This window comes from Zea mays, chromosome 7 (assembly GCF_902167145.1).
Source record: "Zea mays cultivar B73 chromosome 7, Zm-B73-REFERENCE-NAM-5.0, whole genome shotgun sequence".
NCBI classification, from domain to species: domain Eukaryota; kingdom Viridiplantae; phylum Streptophyta; class Magnoliopsida; order Poales; family Poaceae; genus Zea; species Zea mays.
Window position 1 is genome coordinate 144107469 of NC_050102.1, and position 5985 is coordinate 144113453.

Below are 5985 nucleotides of genomic sequence, written 5' to 3' on the forward strand. Positions count from 1 at the left end.
ACCGTCTAGGATTCTTCACATAGTGCATGATAACGATCGTCAGTTATAAACGGCTGTTGACGGCCCTTTGCCGAGCATCGCGGTTTGCCGAGTGTTTGGCGCTCGACAAAGCGGCCTTTACCGAGTGTCTCCCTGTGCCGAGAGTCCTGCTCTCGGTAAACGTGGTCGTTATCGAGAGTAGGACTTTGCCGAGTGCGACACTCGGCAAAGACTCCTTTGTCGAGTGCTCGACAAAAAGCACTCAGCAAAGGACCGAACACTCGGCAAAGAGCCGGATTCCGATAGTGACTGTTGTAGTTTTAGAAAAATGAATATGAACTTCTTTTAGGGCTAGTTTAGATACTCTAGTATTGACCCCGATCCACATGTATTGAGGTGGATTGGGGTGTAACTTAAATTATTTTATACCTCAATCCACCTCAATACATGTAGATTGAGGTCAATACTAGAGTAACCAAACCAAGCCTTAGTGGTATGTGAATCCCTCTCGTCAGCTTCATCTTCTTCCGAGATGGATTCTCGACTGAGGTCGCGCTCGTCCGCAGTGGTGGATCCATGGTCGCATGTTTAGTGGTCGAGGTACGTTGCAGTAATCAAGGCCACGTTCATCGTCAAAGCAGGGCCTGAATTGCGCATGCTCGAGGCCATAGAAGAAGTCACCACAGTCAAACGAACGTAGGAGAGAAAGGAGCATTGCCACTGATCGAAGACACATACAGGACGAGAAAGAGGTTCTAGAGTCTCACATAAAACAAGAGATAAAAGAAACAAAACAAATTGATATCTTCATAAACAAGGGCAAGTTACTAATTTTTTGAAGTTACTCATCTCTACTTTAGTTAAAAGCAAAGGTGAGTTATGGATATTTATTATTTTGTCCTTAGTTAACAATGATAATAACTTAAAGGCAATGATAATGATGAATTTGCGCCTTTCAGATGGTGTTTTGACTATGAAATCGTTGAAAGTGATGATGAGACTTATGATCTGGCTAATCCGGACACATATAAGATTATTTTTAACCGATATTATTATATATGTTATTTATTTCGCATCTGTTTCTAAATATATTTTTTATATGTGTTATTTGCTTACTATAATTACAGGTGGTTGGACAAAGATAGTGGGCGATGGGTCGAGGAGGGGGAGCACCCGTATGACGAAAGAGGAGGCGCAACAGAACGACGTCGTACAACAGCAGGTGGAGCAGCAGGCCACTGTCGATGCGGCGCAGCAAGACGACGACGATGCTCAGCAGGACGCCTTTGGCGCCTCAGGTTCGACGCACATCTACTTGCAAGGTCCTGCGAGTCTTCCTTAGTGATCGATACTTCGTGACAGACGTCCGCTTTATTCGACCCGACGGGGAAATGTATGTAACTTTAGATGTGGTCGCTACTTTTTCATAAAAACTAATACTTTTTCTTAATCTCTTGGTCATGTATCGGAAGGTTTTGGAGAATGCAGGGGGTCACGACCGCAACCCCAATGACATCCTCGACCATGTGTGCAGGAAACATTTCCATGTACTTGTTGAGTACGACGAAGTGATAAGCCCAGCCTATTCTTTCGTCCACTATGTCGTTGCCTCCGATGTAGTGGATCGGGACGGCAGGCAATTTAATAATAAGGCGGAGTGTGTGAAGCAAGAGCTGGGGGTAAATCTTACCCGCACTATATTATTTAATACGTCACATTCGTTATAATGTATGGATACATTGTCCTTGTATGCATTATTTCTTCATATTCGAGGCTGGATAATAGGCAAGAGCAGATGTGATGGCTACCACGAGCTATAAGAAGCTCGTCGTGGACATGCACTACGAGGCGCGCATTCAAGTCGTCGTCACTTACTACGGCTCCGTCCTTGGGGAGAAGATGAGCAAGAAGGACACCCGGACCATGTCGTTGACTCCGGACAAGTACTTGCAGGTAAATACAGAATATTAATATTGATATTAAATATGTTTAATTTTATTTCCCGATATGTTGTGTACTTGTTTTTTGATAGATGATTCCTTATTGGTGCGTCGTGCATCGTGACTGCTGGGAGCAGATGGTGCAAAGGTGGTGCTCGATCGAGTGGGACGAAACTCACAACGCTAGCTGCGAACGACATTTAACGATGCAAGGTCCCTCCCACCACTAAGGCAGCTGCAGCCTCGGCAATATGCAGAAGCATGGGTACGCGCTCTCTTTAATTTAGTCTAACTTTCGATTAGACATGATTTATAACCAACTCATTGGCTTTCTCACAGCATCGTCGCATGGTGGCCAACTTTGCTCCATATTCTTGACGAATGCTATGGCCCACAAGGGCAAGACGACGTCCGACGTCACCTACAACCGGGAGGACGGGCCCGAGGCATATAAACTCCACCGTCTACATCTGAGGATCGAGGATATCGACGGAGATGTCCTCATGAGGGTCAGAGGAGGCAAGAGACATGGGCAGTACGGGATTTCCGACGGGCAATCGACTCGTCCTCTATTCACACTCTGTCTCAGGTTACCAAGGAGCACAAGCGCGAGCCCAGCCATACGACATCGATAGTTTAGATTACCGCTTTTGTGCCTCATCATTCATTGAGTTATATACCTTTTCTTTGTATTATTATAACAGTGGGGTGAAATATTACAAGCCTAGCTAGAAAAAGTGAGGATGGTAAGGGTGGATCGAGTGGCTCGCTTGACGGATAAGCAGGGGATGACAGAGATGTTCCAGTACATGCAGAGCCTTGACGACACACATGGTTTTACCATTACAATATCACCCGGTAAAGGAGACACGCTTGGAAACTGGTAAAGTTTCTTTCTCGAGTGTTGTGGCCACGACACTCGGCAAATAGTCTGACAAAGCGGCCCACCGGTACTCCCTTTGCCGAGAGCTAGTCCAACGTAGCAGTCGGCAAACGGACTGACAAAGGGGCCCACTAGAGTCTCCTTTGTCGAGCGCTAGTCCAGCAGGCACTCGACAAAGATGGAGTCTTTAACAAGTGTCAGTGAGGACACTCGGCAAATGCTTTGTCACTGTCATTTGGGGCCGTGACGGCCGTTTTTCTTTGGCAATCGGCAAAGTCTTTACCGAGTGACCAACATAAAGTACTTGACAAAGAAACCGTTGACGTACAATTCATCGAGACTTCTTTGTCGAGAGTCTCACTCGCCAAAAAGTTTGCCGAACGTTTTATAGGCTTTTGCCGAGTGTATGAAGCACTCAGTATATCTGGTATTACAACAAATGAAAGAGGGACTTTCATTTATCTACTAAAACCAAAAAAGCTGATATGTCGCTATTGAAAATAAAAAATTTGAAACCAACCGAGACATAGCATTAGTATTAGGCTCGCTGCCGGCTCCGTTTTAAGTACTATACTTGCTTCGATAGTTCGATATGCCATTATGAACATGTTTGGATTCGGGTGTTCCACAAAAAATAGATTATGTGCCGTCTATCCATTACGTAGCTTTGCATCAGCAGGCCAACCGAGAATCAGATTTTCAATCTTAAACAAGGACAACTGAGAAGCAGATTTTAACGGAAAACAAATACAGGGCTCCGAATGCCACAAAGCTGCTGTCGCCGGAGGATAACCGACTAACCTCGGCTGCTACAACATTTTTCCAAACAAAAGCATGTTTTTTTCTTAAATTATTGGAAGAAGGCAATGCAAAGAAAAAGAGAGATACATCTGATGCAGAACGAATAAGCATATCCTTTCAATTGTGCTACAAGCCTACAACATCCTGATGCAGAACGAATACACAACCCATATCCAGATAATAATCAAGCACAGCACCACACTAGTAAAAATGGAGCTTGGAGCAAGGTTTACTAATCAAAGAGATATAAATTTCCCTGAAGGGTGTTTGTTTAGGATTATAATATGCCTAAATTAAATAATCCAATAAATTTTGAATGAAGTTTTAATATAAAATTTATTGGATTATTTAATCTGGACAGATTATATTCACAAACAAATACCCCCTAAGTCTGTGAGAAAAAGCAATTCAGCTGCAACTGTGGAAACATCTTCCGGACCTCGAAAGTGTAGTAGCAGAGGAGCTGAACGTCCGAGAATGGAGGGTCGTGGCAGAGGAAGCTGGAGCTGAAAGAATCTATGGCTCCACCAGCCCTCACTCCCGTTTCGTCCTTGAGGCGGTACACGCACACGTCGTACCACGGTTCATCCGTGACGTAGTATATGCAGTTGGCTTCCACGGACGCGAACTTGTCAGCATCCACGGCCAGGCACCTGCGCTCTCCTACAAAGATAGCTCGGCTGCCTAGGTTCTTTACCCGTTCGAGCAAACAGCTCCTGGTGTTGATCTTGAAGACATCGACGCCATGAAGACGCTGGAAGACGACGACCAGCATTTCCTCAGCAGATTCCACTTGGAAACATCGTTTGTTCAGGTATGGCCATTCAGCGTTGCCGGTGAGATACTTAGGAATGGGCCCCTCAAGAACGGAGAACGACTCCAACGGTCCACCCTCCCGTGCAGCAGCGTAGACGCTGAATTCGAAAGGCAACCTGACCAGAGGATGAGTAAATTGCCCATCGTTGTCCTCCGTGAAACTTTTGCTATCAGGATCAGCCCAGTAGAACGTAGGAGAATCGTCCTTAGAGATAAAGACCAGCGTCGGCAAAGAGCCGATCACGTGAGCAGCGGGATCATACAAGCAAGGCATTGGCGCGTCGAAACTGATCATGGCGCCAGTGAAAGGGTTGAGAATGCGGGCGGTGTACGGGGCGGTTCTCTCTGCGAGGACTACCAAGCCGCCGGCGGCGCCTGCGACGACATCGTACCTGCGGAGCAGCGGCAGGTCCCTGCGGACGAAGCGGCCGGTGGCGACGTTAACGAAGAGACGCGCGTCGCTCTGGTGGACCTCGTCGAGCATAGCCCACTGGCGCGGCCGGAAGCGCGGGTCCCGCGACATGTTCTTGGGGTCGGCGGTGGAGCAGCGCCAGCCACGGCACACGGCGCGGAGGTCCATGTAGCAGTCGAGGTCGTCGGTTGCCAGCAGGAGGTCGTCGATGCGGTTGACAAGGTCTGCCGGGAGCGACGACCAGCTCGCCATTGCCGCTCGGTAAGAGCACAGATGCACCGATGCACAGGGTTAGGCTTTGGAACTGAGACTGGGAGAGGGAGAGTTTGTGCGGAGGTTGAAGCAGTGATAATTTCAATATAAATGATTGGTCTTTCGTGCATTTCGTTTGCAGCGCATTCGAGTAGCTGGAACTTCAAACGTCCTCCTGGTACGGCGGTGGCCGCCAATACTCCTCGTCTCCTCCAATTCTTTCTCGGGAAGGTGCAGCATGAGGACGCCGTTGCAAACTTCCAATCGTCGGCCGGGGAACAATCCTTGAACTTCCAAGCTCCAACGACTTCTCCTGGAATGTAAATTGGGCCGTATGTCCACGGCTCCACGCTGCTTGGTTTTCAAACGGCCCATGCATCTGTGGGCCTAATTACGCACTGGGAGCGATCGTCATCGTACCCTCGTGAGCAAGTATAATAAAATGATATACCCCAACTACAATAAATATCATCATCCTCCCGTAATCAACTATATCTCTACTACTCCTTAAGAGTGTAAAGAGGGCATTCACAGTTGCTTCACCACGGCTCCGCCCTCGCTCCCTCACGCCCCGCCAATCTCGCGGGCGAGCCGCGCCCGCCCCATCCCCGCAGGCCACAGCCGTCACCAGCGCGGTCCAAGTCCGGAGATCCGCACTCCCTCGCCACGTCTCCGAGCTCTGCTGCCTCGGGCCACCGACGCCAATCGGACCTAACCACGCCTAGGTGGAGTCGTCGCCGCCCCGAGCTCTGCCCAGGTCGCGCGCTCGCCTGTCAGGACGACCTGGACAAGCTCCTCCCCAGCGCCGGTGGTCGGCACTGGCAGCCGAGCTCCTTCCGCGGAGGCGTGGATCCCCCGCTAATCTCGCCGCGCACGCCCTCCCTCACGTCTACAGCTACGTT